Raw genomic sequence first — 18,008 nt, forward strand, 5'->3', positions numbered from 1 at the left:
TGACAGTCTGGTCTGCTGAAAAGGAATGCCAATTGACTATAATGGGAGAGGATTACATGTATATGTATATTTCAGAAATTATTACAACTATGAACTTTATTTTTTGTACACATCTTGGTAAGATTATTACACATGTTACATGCAGACTGACGCGGAATGACGTCTGTCTCCTATGGAATGACGCCATTTAATTCTCCATCCCTAAGCAAAAATAGCATTGAAACAGCTCCATTATGCGATATTAAGACCCCGATGTTACTGTGCTCCCCTAAAGGGAAAAGGATGAGTGCGTATTTTTGCTAAGGGATGGCAAATTAAACGGCCGTCATTCCATAGGAGGAAGCCGTCATTCCGCATTAGGTGACATGGTTATAAGAGTAGCGGTGTAGGCGGGCATTTTTGGAAAAGGTGTGCGTGCGCTAAGGGGATCACAGTAACATCGGGGTCTTAATATCGCATAATGGAGCTGTTTCAATGCTATTTTTGCTTAGGGATGGCAGATTAAACAGCCGTTATTCCATAGGAGGCAGCCGTCATTCCGCGTCATTCTGCATGTAACATATGTGTAATGGTCTTAGCAAGATGTGTACTAAAAATATAGCTCATAGGTGTAATAATTTCAGAAACATTAATATAAATTAAATCTGCTCCTATTAAAGTCAATTGGCATTCCTTTTCAGCAGACCAGACTGTCATTCCACTGTCATTCCTTTTATGTGACTGACTGCGTGCGTGCGTAAGTGTGTGTGTGTGTACAGTGTGATGTGATGCGATGCCCGTGCACCCCACGCTCTGACGTCACGGCCAGCAGGCTCAATGTCATTGGCTGACATCAGGGTCTTCACGCAGGTGCAGCAATTCCGTACGAGCTGATTGGGTGCCTGAGCTGGCCTGACGTCACCGAGGCGGAGCCGCCGCTGTCGCTGCTCCGTCTCTCGGCAAGTGCTGTGTGCCCCGCCAGTCATTGTGTGCACCTGCTGCCCGGCCCTGGGGGTGACGCGCTGCGCGGGCACAGGCTGGACCTGATCCCTGTATTGTTCTTGCGGCGCACACAGGTAATTTGTTGGTTCGGTGCTGGGGTGCAAGGATAATAGCTGGGGTGCCCGCTGCTGCCTAGTCTGACTCTGACGCCTTTCCCGGGAGAGCTGCGGCATCGCGCCCGGCTGTCATTGTGTATGTGCGTGTGTGTGTCACCCGCTGGCGGCGGCTGCTGCTGACACCAGCGTGCGTGTCCCCTCCATGTTTACTCTACAGTGCCCGTGCAGGTAGCGGGGTTACACAGAGGGCGCCTCGTGGAAACTAGTGCATAGTGTCGCCCCCCATCCCCAGAGGCGTAGGGAGGGCGGAGCCACCGGAGCTCATGCTCCGGGCGCCGATTGGTCGAATGGCGCCGCTGGCCCGCCCCCCCTCCGCAAATGATCCCTGCATAAGGAGGATCATACTAAATTGTATAACGATAATGGCGGGCAGCGTTCGCGGTGGCTGCCCTGCCCGGCGCCTGTCTCCTGATCTGCTCGCCCGGCGGTCCCTGCCGCCAAGCGCACCGTCCGGGCGGCTGACTCACTCCTGTCTAAATTGCTGCTGCTGCTCGGTCCGGCTTCCGGGCAGCGCAGCACAGCAGCACTCCAGTCACCTGGATGTTTCTGGGTGATTACTGTGCAGATGCACGGAACCCAGTGACATCCGTTTAAGTGTACATGACATGTCCATTGTAAGCTGAAGCCTCTGAGAGGCTTCAGCGTTCCCACTCCCAGTAATCCAGTGCGCGGGTGGCGTCATGACGTCGCCCGCGCACCGCAAGTGAGGAGCAGGAAGCAAAGCAGCAACAACGGAGAAATCACAGCAGCGTTGGACTCGGGAGCCCTGTGTCAGTGGGGATTCTCATAAGCAGTGAGGAGGCTCAGCCGGCAGTGGGGATCCTGGCAAGTACAGTAAAATTGTGGGGACATGCAATACATGTGGGGTGGGAGTGTTTTCTCCAGTCTTCTATGCACACGGAGGGAGGGGGAAGTGGGCATATTCACAAGTGTAATGTCGTCCCAGTTGCTGCCTGTGATTGAATTTTTGTGCCTTCCTTAAAAGTACATAAACATTTTTAATGGGGCACAAAACTCGATCATAGGCTGCAACTGAGACAACATTACACTTGTGAAGAGACCCTCCTCCCTCTGCATAACCATATTTCGGCTCAATCTGTGTGTGAATTTCGCCACATTCCGTGTGATTCATTGTGACTTTTGGCACATTCCGTGTGACTTTTTGTGAATTTTGGCGCTTTTTAGTGTGACTTATGATTTTTAGCGCATTCTGTGTGACGTATTGTGCATTTTGGCGTATTCCAGTGACTTATTGTGATTTTTGGCGCATTCTGTGTGACTTATTGTGAATTTTTGGCACATTCCGTGTGGCAAAATGTGAATTTCGGCGCATTCCGTTTGGCAGACTGTAATGTGAATTTTGGCTCATTCTGTCTGGCTTCCGCTGCCGCCCTGCTGTGCTGTACAGTATATATCTTTATCTGTATATATATTTATTTATTTACAGATTTACAGCTGTCAGCAACTTATATAGCGCAGCAGAATCCGTTACAGCGTCTTGTATAGCGCAGCAGAATCCGTTACAGCGTCTTATATAGAGCAGCAGATTCCGTTACAGCGTCTTATATAGCGCAGCAGATTCCGTTACAGCGTCTTATATAGCACAGCAGATTCCGTTACAGTGTCTTATATAGCGCAGCAGAATCCGTTACAGCGTCTTATATAGCGCAGCAGAATCAGTTACAGCGTCTTATATAGCGCAGCAGAATCAGTTACAGCGTCTTATATAGCGCAGCAGATTCCGTTACAGTGTCTTATATAGCGCAGCAGATTCCGTTACAGCGTCTTATATAGCGCAGCAGAATCAGTTACAGCGTCTTATATAGCGCAGCAGATTCCGTTACAGCGTCTTATATAGCGCAGCAGATTCCGTTACAGTGTCTTATAAAGTGTCTTATTTTTTATGTTTTTTCTTTTCAAATGTAACATGCCAACACATGTTAGCCACGCCCACAATTCATTGTCGGGGGGGGGGGGGGGGCGTGAAATATGTCCTTGCTCCGGGCACCTTTGCACCTAGCTACACCGCTGCCCATCCCATCCAGGTGGTATCAGGTGGAGAGTTGCCAAAATAGGGTGACATTGTTTCTAGGGACACTGAAGCGTAGAATATGGTATTAAATGTACCTTGGTGGACAATAATTCTGATCAGGATTTGTTTGCTGAAGGTAGTAATATCAATTGGTTTTTGAATTTCTAATCGCAATAATCAATATTACATTCTCACATGAGGACAACAGACAACTAGTGCAGGTGACACTAATTATACAGCATAGTTAAGGCCCCTATCCAAAAGAGCCAGGTATCGTATGCGGAATGCATATGATACATTGTATGCCTTCCTTTTGTATACATTGTATTGTATGCAATCCTATCCAGGGCTGCTATGTGAGATGCACGGGAATGGCCCTCACAGCGCAATTGCATGGAAATGACATGCGATGTGTCAATTTTCATTGCGGTCCATCGCAGCAATGTGTTGGAATTGCATAAAAAGTGGCAATATAGCACTAGGGCTATTTCACACGTTGTGGCTCCTGCCGGGCGGTGGAACCCCGTACGGCAAAAAGCTGTGCCGCACACCGTAGTTAATAATGGACACAAATGTGTCCATTCACATGTCCCGTGTGAATGGACACATTTGTGTCCATTATTAACTACGGTGTGCGGCACGGCTTTTTCGCCGTGCGGGGTTTCGCCGCTCGGCAGAGCCGGAGCGTGTGAAATAGCCCATAAGGCAGCCAACCACTAGTGCGATATTGCCACTTTTTATGCGATTCCAACACATTGCTGCGATGGACCGCATGAAAAGTGACACATCGCATGTCATTTCCATGCGATTGTGCTGTGAGGGCGACAGCCCGGCCGCCCGGTTGCAGCCGGATTCCACCACTGGAAAGGACGGCTGCCGGGCTGTGGCCATCCCAACCATTCTAAACTTCTGTGTGTGGCACGGCTTCCTGGCTGTGCAGGGTTTTGGCGCCTGGCAGGAGCAAGAGTGTGTGAAATAGCCCTAAGTGTGCAATAAGCAAACGGTGGAATATACAGTAGTTACATTTCCATGGACAAATAGCATATTTAAAATTTTAGGACTGTCACTAAAAATTAGGTACAGGTGTCAACTATAGCAGTGTCTTTCCTGAAGAAGTCTACTTCCTACATATTTCTATAGGCAATACTTATTTTTAATGAAGGTTTTTTTTTCCTCTACCAACCTTGATCAGATTACAATTTACTTAAGACTATAATCTGTAATCGGATAAGGAGAGCTCTACCAGACATACATAGAATTTTTTATGATACACTGTATTTGGGTTGTAGTTAAGGTTTGATTTTAAAATCTAAAGCTGTATACATACACACTATGCGATAAATGCGGACCACAATATCATTAATTATTTCCACTGAACTCCCCTGAGCTACAGAATGAATGAGAAAGATAGATAGATATATATATAGCTATCTGAGTATACACACTGTAAACACTAGTTTACTGTACTTTACCACTGAACATCTTGTATATGGGCCCTCCTACATTTTGACTGTCTGTAAATACCCTGTTTTGTTGTATCACTGTCTGCTATTGTAAAGCGCAACGGAATATGCTGCGCTATATAAGAAACTGTTAATAAATAAATAAATATGAAATGTACACATTGAACGATATAGGCAAAATTTTACTGCATTTACAGATGAAAAGGGGTTGAATTATCGTTCGTACAGAATAAACAATATACAAGATAATATCGTTAACATGTATATCGTCTGCACTTGTCGCATAGCGTGTACATGGCTTTAGATGACACAGCCCAAAATCCATTATTACAGTGTTTCTCACACTGAGGGGGGTATTCAATCTCCCACAGCCATCTCCCGACGGGGGAGACGCTGCAGGGCACTATTCAATGCTGTCTTCCCCAACAGCATTGATCTCGGCAGAACGAGCCCGACTTCACAAGCAGTTGGGTTCTGCAGCTCGTGGCCACGCCACCTTATTGTCCCGCTGCAGGCGGGACATTGAATCCCGCCTGCAAATTCTCGGTCGAGCAGACCAAGAACGGGACAGGATCATGGCTGTTGGGCCAGCTCGACAGCCGTGACCCAACATTAAATACCCCCCTTAGAGTGGGATGCACTAAAGGAAAAATCCAGGCAACACCCTGTTTTGAGCGTTTTTACAGCATTTTCATATGCACAAAACCCTGTACATTGGGGCTTTGTTGCAAAGGGTTACACCAGCAAAAGCTGTCATCTGTACATGTAGTTAAATCTGACCATATCATCAGCGACTGCATGTGCAGGGCGGGTGACTTCACTGACCAATATTGTGAACGTTATTGGTCAGTGTGTACAGTATGTACTATATCATTCTACCACGGAACCAATGTAGTTAACTATATCTGCAGGTGACGGAATTGCCCAGTGTGTACAAAGACATACTATGGGATTCTCAATTGCCAGAAGCAATTGTGCATATTTATATTGCCTCAACTTTGCAATCACCAACATTTTCCCTTGCCCAAATCTGGGGCACAATATTCAACAGAACAGCCTAAATTCCTGGGCACGTTGCAGAGAATTGGATGCCCCTGTCTGTTTCATTTAATACTGGCATACTGTATTTTGCCACTGCCTACTAACTTTTCCTAGATTGTTACTCCCACTTTGCTGCCCCCTTACCAGTCTCTTATCTTTCTGTCCTACAGTATCTTTAATTTTGTTCAGGTTACTCCTCTCTTGCCCAAGAAACAATGTACTATTCTCCCCCATATATCCTTTAGTCTGCCAATAACTGCTTGCTCACCTCCCCTGTACACCCTTTCTCGATTTCACCTGTAGAGCACCTGAGCTGTAGAATAAGCCAATGTTTTCCAACCTTGGTCCTTAATACTTTATGTGCTTGTAGGCACCAATAGTAAACAAATCTGAATTCAGTTTCCGCACTGTAGCTCTGTGTTTTAAAGTTACAAGGTGTCACAAAAAATCCGTGATTTGCTTGTGTTGTCCGGATTAGGCTCTAGTACTTTATTTAGATACTACAGTATGGGTTCTCGAATACAGTAACTCCATTCCAAAAGTACCAGCAACAGGTCATATCTCGCGTCTTTCTTGCATCATGAACAAGTGAGTGTAGAAGCAGATGGAAAGTCAGACAGTTGTCCTCAAAACATGACCTTTTGGTAAAACTTGAGGATTCAGATTGAGAACTACTGTACTAGGTTAAATTATGTGGTATGTACTGTATGCTGATGTTGTATTGTTAGGAAAGCACATTTTAGAACTTGGAGATCATGTTGTTGTTACAAGGATTTAATTGTTGGTTTTGCAATCCTTATATACTGTAAAAATGCAGAAAACTATAATAGGGACACTCTATTATACTCCTAAACACTTTCTTCACTGAAATACAGTTGCTGGCTATCAATTTTTTCATCATTTATAAGTTCCAGATATCAAATAAACACTTTTCACATATGCTGCACACTGCACAAGATCTGCAACTTGCCTTTTCCAAATAAGCAGTGCTGTATTGGGAGAGCAAACTTCATGGAACTATCCTGTTAAACCGCAAGTACAGGGCACGGGTCCCTCTACAGTCCTGGTATCCAGAATTTGTAACACTGTTCAAAACTAGGTCGGTACAGACACTTTTCCAGTGCTGCACGATCCTGATTATTATTCCTGGACGGTGCTGCTTATGGGTGCAGTACTGACTATTGAAGACATTTGATCTCCTTGTTCTGGTTAAATTCATATTCCCATGCTACAATTTCCTGGTGTAAAACCATGCTCGGTGCCCTGAAAGTATTGGGTGGAGTGGCTTCCTCTATAAAGGTTCCTGGGTTCATGTGCAATAACCCAGGATTTTCATGTCTGTGGAAAAGGGGTATTATTGAAACCCTCACTTTAATGACATGTTATACAGTGCCTTGCTGATAGTTTGGTAGTCCAGTTTAATAGAGTGTAAATGGTATGTGAGTGAGGCTGTCAGCTTCAGCTAAATCCCGCATTAAACCTTGAATGTAGAAATACCTGGAAGGATTTAATGTCCATGTCATTTTCAGATAGATTACACATATACAACGTAAATTATACATTTACAGCCTAGCTGTGCTACTTGATTGTAGTAAAGTTAGGGGCTTATGGCCAAACAGTCTTCATATACGCTGAAAAAGAACAATAATAACTATAGTTAAAGTCCACGGTCACCATGGTTCTGTGAAACTTAGAAAACCATTAATAAGGAATTTGCTAGAGAAGTGAAGCAATATGCATGTCACATGTAAATACAGAGTACTCTAGTAGGTAGGGGTGAGACTGTATTTGGGAGGGGATGGTGTCCCGCTGTCAGAGCACGTTGTATATGTGTGTATTAATTACAGATTGGAGATGACCTGGCTGGGCATCTCATACACTTTGTGGTGCGTAACTCTTTGGCATTTATACACCTGACTGTAGCACAATGCAGAGCAAGCACCTGTGCGCTGTATTTCATTTATGACACCTGCTTCATTGTCCTCACTTTTATATGTAGCTCTCCAGAATATGTTCATTGCTGAGAACAGTCCAGATTTTTCAGAATTACAAGTACCTTACCTGCAAAATATGTGTTGAATTGCTTGAAATGGGGGTGACATGAGCAGCTTGTGGTTTGGTTCGTTCTCTGTACCATAAAATATAAAGGGTGATACATGTGTGTTGAATATTGTTCTAGATTTGTTTTTACAGCTCTTCAGTGTTTGGTAGCATTTCTTCTGAGGCCTCGTATGCTGAGTAATTGTACACTACAGAAAATGGACCAAGCACTTTAATCGGTCTTGGGTAATGGCTCTCCTGGCAGCTTAGATTATTTTACCCTATCTTCTAAGTGTTTAGCATGCATTATCTGCCTCTATTTTGCTTGACAGAATGTGCGTTTATATTGGGTGCTGGCATAAAATTTGTTGTGATGTCAGTTATAATATACACAGTCACTGGGAACTGCTAGAGCAGGCATTCCCAACCACGGTCCTCAAGGCACACCAACAGTGCAGGTTTTAGTGATATCCAGGCTTTAGCACAGATGGTTTAATCTGAATCCCTCAGATACTAATTAAGTCACCTGTGCTCAAGTCTGGATATCTACAAAACCTGCACTGTTGGTGTGCCATGTTTGACATATCCTCCCTTCTGTCTTAAAGTTGTCAGATGTGTGATATTCCACTGGATGAAGAAGGCATTGGTGTTTTGTCTTGATCTATAAGCACCAATACAGATGTGATCCACTTCTAGCTTCTGGGGCCTAGAATTTAGGCTGCAGATGTCAGTGCTGGCATCTGTGTGCAGCCAAACAGAGCTCCTGAATTGCTCCATTGGGGGCCCCATCCGGTTATCCTATTCTATAGGATCCTTACCTGCAGTCAGGTTGTTTGATTTTCAATTTGATTGCTGTAAACTTGTTTATTGGTTTATCGGAGGCTGTTGGACCACTTCATTACAGCTTTAGGACAGATTTAATAGATCTGAGAGTCTAGTTTCATTTTATACATGTGTTTTTATTGTATTCCACTTTTTTTTTTTTTTTATTACTGAGCCTAATGGTGATACTTGAATATTCATTGGATTTTTCTTGGTTTTATCTGATTTACATGTAATAACATTTACGTAATTGGAAGTTAGCTGATGTACTACACGAAATAGCAGATATATCTGTGTATTGTATTAGACATTCTTGGAAAATTCCCTTTAAAATAAACTGAAACGTGTATGAGTTGTTGATTTTAAGTGGAGGTATCGTGGTCAAATTCCTTACATACCAGTCATATTTCTGAATTGATCAACCTTTTATTTTCCTCTATTTATTAACTTAACATTAGTTGTACATTCAGTTAATGTACTCATAAAACCAAATCTTAATCATGACAGATTGTTCGGTATGTTATTGGGGATTTTATTACTCAATAGTCCTAAAACACTGTTGATGACCAAGAGATGCTGGTGTTTGAACAGTCCCACTGACACTTTGCAAACATCACTTGGAATTTAGTTCCCCATGTTTCCAGTTCTGTAGCCCTTTGCCATTTTTACTAAACTACTCTCACTATTTAATCTCCTTGTCTGGTGCCATTGCTCGGAATGTTGGGGTAATACCCCCTACCGTGCAGATCTGCTCGTTTTCTTAAGGATACTTCATCTCAGCTGAAGGGTTAGTTAACCCCTTCCTGACAGAGCCAGTTTTTGCGTTCCTGACAGAGCCCTTTTTTTCAAATCTGACATGTATCACTTAAGTGGGGATAACTTTTTTTTGCTTTTACTTATCCCAGTGATTTTGAGATTGTTTTTTCGTGACACATTGTACTTCAAATTAGTGGTAAATTTGGGTCGATACAGTCTGTGTTTTTTTTGTGAAAAATACCAAAATGTCGTGAAAAAATGGAAAATTTTGCAATTTGCAAAATGTTAAATTTTCTGCTTGTGAGACAAATAATCATACCACTCAAAATCGTTAATAACGAACATAGACCATATGTCTACTTTATGTTTCCATCATTATTTCAACTTCCTTTTAATTTTTTTGGACACTAGGAGGCTTACAATATGAATAGCAAATTCTCAAATTTTCAAGAAAATTTCAAACACTGATTTTTTTAGGGACCAGTTCAGTTCTGATGTGACTTTGAGGGACTTGTATGTGAGACACCCCCATAAATGATACCATTTCAAAAACTGCACCCCTCACAGTATTCAAAACAGCATTTTGGAAGTTTGTTAACCCTTTAGGTGTTTCACAGGAATTAAAACAAAGTGTAGGTGAAATTTCAAAATTTCATTTTTTTTGCAGATTTGCAATTTTAATACATTTTTCTAAGGAACACAGTACATTTTACTAGAGAAATGTGACTAAAAATTGATTCCCCCAATTCTTTTGTTTTCATAAATATCCTATATGTGGCCCTAGTGTGCACGTTGACCAAACCACAGGCTTCATAATAGAAGGAGCACCTACTTGATTTTGGAGCCTCCTTTTTATGAGATTATTTTTTAGGCACCATGTAGGTTTCTAGGCACCATAAGATGCTAAAATTTAGGAACCCCCCCACAAGTGACCCCATTTTGCAAACTACACCCCTCAGGGAATTCATCTAGGGGTATAGTGTACATTTCAAACCCCCAGGGGTTTCACCAATTTTGATACAACTGGGCAGTGAAAATGAAAAATTACATTTTTTTACACAAAAATGCAGTTCTGGCTCAAAATTTTTCATTTTCAGAAGGTATGAAGGAGAAAAAGCACCCCAAAATCTGTGCCCCAATTTCTCCCGAGTATGGCAATGCCTCACATGTGACCAAAAAATACCATTTGGGCGCATGGCAGGACTCAGAAGGGAAGGAGTGATTTTTGGATTTTGCAGCTCAGATTCTGGTGGAATTTTGGTAGGTGCTATGTCGCATTAGCAAGACCCCCCAAGCACCAATACAGTGGAACCCCCCCACAAGTGACCCCATTTTGCAAACTACACCCCTCAGGGAATTCATCTAGGGGTATAGTGTACATTTCAAACCCCCAGGGGTTTCACCAATTTTGATACAACTGGGCTGTGCAAATGCAAAATTACATTTTTTACACAAAAATGCAGTTCTGGATCAAAATTTTTCATTTTCACAAGGAATGAAGGAGACAAAGCACCCCAAAATCTGTGCCCCAATTTCTCCCGAGTACGGCAATGCCTCACATGTGACCAAAAAATACCATTTGGGTGCATGGCAGGACTCAGAAAGGAAGGAGTGATTTTTGGATTTTGCAGCTCAGATTCTGGTGGAATGTTGGTGGGTGCTATGTTGCATTAGCAAGACCCCCCAAGCACCAATACAGTGGAACCCCCCCACAAGTGACCCCATTTTGCAAACTACTCCCCTCAGGGAATTCATCTAGGGGTATAGTGTACATTTCAAACCCCCAGGGGTTTCACCAATTTTGATACAACTGGGCAGTGAAAATGAAAAATTACATTTTTTTACACAAAAATGCAGTTCTGGCTCAAAATTTTTCATTTTCAGAAGGTATGAAGGAGAAAAAGCACCCCAAAATCTGTGCCCCAATTTCTCCCGAGTATGGCAATGCCTCACATGTGACCAAAAAATACCATTTGGGCGCATGGCAGGACTCAGAAGGGAAGGAGTGATTTTTGGATTTTGCAGCTCAGATTCTGGTGGAATTTTGGTAGGTGCTATGTCGCATTAGCAAGACCCCCCAAGCACCAATACAGTGGAACCCCCCCACAAGTGACCCCATTTTGCAAACTACACCCCTCAGGGAATTCATCTAGGGGTATAGTGTACATTTCAAACCCCCAGGGGTTTCACCAATTTTGATACAACTGGGCTGTGCAAATGCAAAATTACATTTTTTACACAAAAATGCAGTTCTGGCTCAAAATTTTTCATTTTCACAAGGAATGAAGGAGACAAAGCACCGCAAAATCTGTGCCCCAATTTCTCCCGAGTACGGCAATGCCTCACATGTGACCAAAAAATACCATTTGGGTGCATGGCAGGACTCAGAAAGGAAGGAGTGATTTTTGGATTTTGCAGCTCAGATTCTGGTGGAATGTTGGTGGGTGCTATGTTGCATTAGCAAGACCCCCCAAGCACCAATACAGTGGAACCCCCCCACAAGTGACCCCATTTTGCAAACTACTCCCCTCAGGGAATTCATCTAGGGGTATAGTGTACATTTCAAACCCCCAGGGGTTTCACCAATTTTGATACAACTGGGCAGTGAAAATGAAAAATTACATTTTTTTACACAAAAATGCAGTTCTGGCTCAAAATTTTTCATTTTCAGAAGGTATGAAGGAGAAAAAGCACCCCAAAATCTGTGCCCCAATTTCTCCCGAGTATGGCAATGCCTCACATGTGACCAAAAAATACCATTTGGGCGCATGGCAGGACTCAGAAGGGAAGGAGTGATTTTTGGATTTTGCAGCTCAGATTCTGGTGGAATTTTGGTGGGTGCTATGTCGCATTAGCAAGACCCCCCAAGCACCAATACAGTGGAACCCCCCCACAAGTGACCCCATTTTGCAAACTACACCCCTCAGGGAATTCATCTAGGGGTATAGTGTACATTTCAAACCCCCAGGGGTTTCACCAATTTTGATACAACTGGGCAGTGAAAATGAAAAATTACATTTTTTTTACACAAAAATGCAGTTCTGGCTCAAAATTTTTCATTTTCAGAAGGTATGAAGGAGAAAAAGCACCCCAAAATCTGTGCCCCAATTTCTCCCGAGTACGGCAATGCCTCACATGTGACCAAAAAATACCATTTGGGTGCATGGCAGGACTCAGAAAGGAAGGAGTGATTTTTGGATTTTGCAGCTCAGATTCTGGTGGAATGTTGGTGGGTGCTATGTTGCATTAGCAAGACCCCCCAAGCACCAATACAGTGGAACCCCCCCACAAGTGACCCCATTTTGCAAACTACACCCCTCAGGGAATTCATCTAGGGGTATAGTGTACATTTCAAACCCCCAGGGGTTTCACCAATTTTGATACAACTGGGCAGTGAAAATGAAAAATTACATTTTTTTTTACACAAAAATGCAGTTCTGGCTCAAAATTTTTCATTTTCAGAAGGTATGAAGGAGAAAAAGCACCCCAAAATCTGTGCCCCAATTTCTCCCGAGTACGGCAATGCCTCATGTGTGACCAAAAAGTGTCAGGACTCAGAAGGGAAGGAGTGATATTTGGATTTTGCAGCACAAATTCTGGTGGAATGTTGGTGGGTGCTATGTCGCATTAGCAAGACCCCCAAAGCACCAATACAGTGGAACCCCCCCACAAGTGACCCCATTTTGCAAACTACACCCCTCAGGGAATTCATCTAGGGGTATAGTGTACTAGGGGTATAGTGTACATTTCAAACCCCCAGGGGTTTCACCAATTTTGATACAACTGGTGAGTGAAAATGAAAAATTACATTTTTTTACACAAAAATGCAGTTCTGGCTCAAAATTTTTCATTTTCAGAAGGTATGAAGGAGAAAAAGCACCCCAAAATCTGTGCCCCAATTTCTCCCGAGTACAGCAATGCCTCATGTGTGACCAAAAAGTGGCAGGACTCAGAAGGGAAGGAGTGATATTTGGATTTTGCAGCACAAATTCTGGTGGAATGTTGGTGGGTGCTATGTCGCATTAGCAAGACCCCCAAAGCACCAATACAGTGGAACCCCCCCACAAGTGACCCCATTTTGCAAACTACACCCCTCAGGGAATTCATCTAGGGGTATAGTGTACATTTCAAACCCCCAGGGGTTTCACCAATTTTGATACAACTGGTGAGTGAAAATGAAAAATTACATTTTTTTACACAAAAATGCAGTTCTGGCTCAAAACTTTTCATTTTCAGAAGGTATGAAGGAGAAAAAGCACCCCAAAATCTGTGCCCCAATTTCTCCCGAGTACGGCAATGCCTCACATGTGACCAAAAAATACCAGTTGGGTGCATGGCAGGACTCAGAAGGGAAGGAGTGATTTTTGGATTTTGCGGCTCAGATTCTGGTGGAATGAATGGTGGGTGCTATGTGGCATTAGCAAGACCCCCGAAGCACGGTGAAATAATGAACCTAAAAATCCATAGATGTGTGGTATATTTTAAAACACTCCTTTATACATAGGCCGGGTTTGTCGGGGCAAGTGTCACACTGGAAAATAGTTTGCTTTCTTATTCCCTTTTTATAGCAAACTTTGCACCTTTTTTGTGTCCTGCCCTTTTTTCCAGTGGAGGGGATTTCATCAGGAAAATGCTGCCCTGGTACAATACGGGGGCCAGTACTAGAAGTACTGGGGCCCTCTGCCTGCTGGTTCCCAAATACTAGGCCCTTTATGACTTCCTCTTGAAAGTGCATAAATGTCCCCCTCTGGCCGGTAGAACGGAATAGCACGTAAGCGTTATACAGTGCCATCTGGATGATATACACGGCCAGCTTCTTGTACCAGATTTTTGTTTTCCGCAGGGCACTGTACGGCTTCAGTACCTGATCTGAAAGATCCACTCCGCCCATGTACCTATTGTAATCCAGGGTACAATTAGGTTTGGAGGTGTGGGTACTGGTACCTCGTACAGGGACGGAGGTGGTACTGTCTCCGTGAATTGTTGTCAGTATAAGGACATCCCTCTTGTCCTTATATTTGACCAACAACATATTTTCGGTGCATATTCCCCTGCTTTCACCCCTTCTCATTACTTGGGCAATGTGCGTTTTTGGGAGGCCTCTTTGGTTCTTGCGCACAGTACCGCAAGCTGCTGTACCTCTTGAACCAAGGGCCTTAAACAGGGGGATGCTGGTGTAAAAGTTATCCACATAGAGGTGATAACCTTTATCCAGGAAGGGGTGCACTAAATCCCAGACAATTTTTCCACTAACACCTACGAGGGAGGGGGGGCATTCTGGCGGTTCAATTCTTGAATCCTTCCCTTCATATACCCTAAACCTGTGGGTGTACCCTGAGGTGCTTTCACACAGCTTATACATTTTTATGCCATACCTTGCCCTCTTACTGGGAAGGTACTGGCGGAATTTAACCCTTCCTTTAAAATGTATAAGGGACTCGTCTATGCAAATGAATTTATCTGGGATGTACATGTCTTCAAATTTGGCACTGAAATGATCAATGACCGGCCTGACTTTGAATAGCCGGTCAAAGGTGGGATCATCTCTGGGTGGGCACTGTGCATTATCGTTGTAATGCAAAAATTTAAGGATCGTCTCAAAGCGAGCCCGGGGCATGGCCATACGGTAAAATGGGGTGCTGTACAGAACATCTGTACTCCAATATTGCCTAATTTCTGGCTTTTTTACTATGCCCATATGAAACACCAGACCCCAAAACGTCATCATCTCTACTGCATCTACAGGGGTCCACCTAGCAAATGATGACGTGGGGTTTTGAGCAATAAACTGCTGGGCATATAAATTAGTTTGGTCCACCATTAAATTTATAAAATCATCAGAGAAAAATAATTTGAAAAAGTCAATTTCTCTGAGACCTGTGGAATCAAATTGGATTCCTGGGATGGCCAAAAACTCAGGAACCTGGGGCTCAAAATTTTCTGGTGGTGGGGTCCATACGAGATCAATTATTGGGGGGGGTCTCAGCTGCTCTACGGGGGCGTCTTTGAGGGGGTCCCTCATCACTAGAGGAGGAAGAGGAGCTTAAGATGAATCCTTCAAATTCCCCGCTTGCCTCACTGGCTGTGTCAGAATCAGAGGCAAGCATGGCATATGCCTCCTCCGCTGAATACATTCTTCTGGATGACTGGGATGACATTTGGGATGACATTTGGGATGCCATTTTTATTTTTGTGTTACTGGTAGTGAAATGTTTCAACACGTGTATAGTGTAGGGGGGGGTACAAACTTTATTTCAACCCGGGGGGTATGTAGTGTGTAGTGTGTATGTAGTGCAGAAAAAAAAAAAATACTTTATACAGGAATTTGAACCCAATTAAAAAAAAAAAAAATTGAAGGGGTTAAAAAAAAAAAAAAAAAAAGGTCCTGCGCCAAAAATTGAGCACAGATGTTGGTCAGTAACGTCCGTCACTGAACAGCGCTCAAAGGCAACAGGAATTTGATCAAAAAAAAAAAAAAAATAGATCAACCCTGTGCCGAAAAAGCTGATCAGTGATGTACATCACTGATCATCGCACAGTGGCCACAGGACACCCACAAAATCACAGTGTGTGTAAAAAAAAAAAAATTAAAAAAAGACCCACAGCAGCCTCAAAAAAAAAAAAGGTGATCAGTGATGCAACACTGATTACCAGTGAGGGGCAGCAGGTGCACAACCTTTGGTGCAACTGACAGTGCAACTGGCAGCAACTGACAGGTGTGTATATATATATTAAAAAAAAAACCTGCGCCCCCAAAAAGTTGCTGATCAGCACAGATATACTGATCAGCACAAAAGGGGGGGTAGCAGACACAAAATATACACTCTCTGTCACTATCTCTCTCTATCTCTCTCTATCTCTCTCTATCTATCACTATCTATCACTATCTATCACTCTAGGACACTGCAGCAGCAGCACTGACAGTTATATGTATAAAAAAAACCTGCACCCCCAAAAAGGGGGGGTAGCAGACACAAAATATACACTCTCTATCACTCTCTGTCACTATCTCTCTCTATCTCTCTATCGCTCACTATCTATCACTATCTATCACTCTATGACACTGCAGCAGCAGCACTGACAGTTATATATATATAAAAAAAAAAACTGCACCCCCAAAAAGGGGGGGTAGCAGACACAAATCTCTCTATCTATCACTATCTATCACTCTATGACACTGCAGCAGCAGCACTGACAGTTATTTATATATAAAAAAACCCTGCACCCCCAAAAAGGGGGGGTAGCAGACACAAAATATAGCTCTCTGTCACTATCTCTCTATCTCTCTCTATCTCTCTATCTCTCTATCACACTGCAGCAGCAGCAGGAAGTCCCAAGAAGTCAGATCCAGGAAGCGTCCAGCACGCTACAAGCAGTGATCAGGTAATCAGGTAAGGTATTTGCAAGGATCAGGTAAGTATTAGCAAGGATCAGGTCAGTATCACGGCAGATAGGCACGGTGACCGCTCTGCACGCTATTCCAGACCGGAATGGCGTCTGCAGCGCAGTCACCGTTAGTTTAAATGTCGCGCCTTGGCTGTGATTGGTCCGTGGGTCCCACGGACCAATCACAGCCTTGGGGGCAGGTGGGGTGAGGGTGGGGTGAGGTGTCATCGTCACCGATGACCCCCTCATGCCCCCTGACGCCCGGCGGTGATTGACACCTGTGTTACCGAGCGTCTGATTCGCTGGTAACACAGGAAAACGCTGTGAATGGCTGTTCACACTGAACAGCCAATCACAGCGATCGCCGACGGGGGGGCGACATCGCAGCCCCCCCTGGGCATGCAGGGACATGTCTGCTGTCAGGGACAGCAGACATCGTCCCTCTGTCACTGCGTCTCGAGACGCAGTGACAGTTTAAAGTCATGACGTACATTTATGCCATGTGTCGGGAAGTACATCCCGGCCATGACGTAAATGTACGTCAAATGTCGGGAAGGGGTTAAAGTATTTTAACTGAAGGTGATGTCAGTAGCACAACACAGGCAAATTACTGTGTCTGTGATGCTTTTACTAAACTGTGACCTGAAAGGAGCTGCTGTATCATTGGTAATATTCTAAGACCGTGGTGCCAAACTCATGGCTCTCCAGCTGTTGTCGAACTACATGTCCCAGCCTGTCCTGCCACCGTTTAGCAATCCATTATATAAAATCTGTGGCAAGGCATGCTGGGATGTGTAGTTCCACAACAGGTGGAGGGCCATGAGTTTGACGCCACTGTTCTAAGACAATGGGCAGGGCAGACGAGAACTTCATTGGCAACAAAGCATCTGCCTTGTTGCCAATGAAGTTCTAAGCTGCCCTGCCCATTGTCTTAGGCAGATGCTGATCTTCTCAGCAGACATCTTTTACACTTCTAAAGCATTTGGATAATTTCTTCTTTAATCTTACTATTTAGTCTTGTGAATAATAACACGCGAGTCTTCTAGACGTGTGTACATGTTTTACAAGGCATCAAACAGTCCTGTACAGACATTATAGAATTTCTTTATGCATATCCACTTGTAATACAGCGGCCCTCCTCTTATACAGTGTTAGTAATGATACTGATTTAATTTGCCAGTATCATTGTATATCAAACTGTAATATACCAGTGCTTCCGTTATAAAATAGCAGTGCTTATGCCCCTCTTTGTCAAGAATAGAAGTGTGAATGCACAGTATGATGTACTTTGCCAGCAATAATGGCTTCTAGGATAGTTTATGCCAGTGTCTATGTATATCTATACAATATATTATGCCAGTGTATGTGTAC

At 43.6% G+C, this 18,008-nt stretch overlaps 1 protein-coding gene across 3 annotated transcripts in view; it reads left to right on the forward strand.

Annotated features, from left to right (window-relative positions):
- The first annotated feature begins 864 nt into the window (after nucleotides 1-864).
- The window catches only part of RAB3IP (RAB3A interacting protein), a 44,312-nt gene continuing 27,168 nt past the window's right edge, over nucleotides 865-18,008 (forward strand). The window contains exon 1 of one of the 3 annotated variants that reach the window (XM_083182533.1): nucleotides 865-1,055. The gene's annotated coding sequence lies outside the window, so the exon portion shown is untranslated. Of the gene's footprint in view, nucleotides 1,056-1,787; nucleotides 1,923-18,008 lie in introns of those variants that run through there. The other 2 variants (XM_083182531.1, XM_083182532.1) reach the window with 2 other exon arrangements.

This window comes from Crinia signifera, chromosome 4 (genome assembly GCF_055691185.1).
Source record: "Crinia signifera chromosome 4, ASM5569118v1, whole genome shotgun sequence".
Lineage (NCBI taxonomy): Eukaryota > Metazoa > Chordata > Amphibia > Anura > Myobatrachidae > Crinia > Crinia signifera.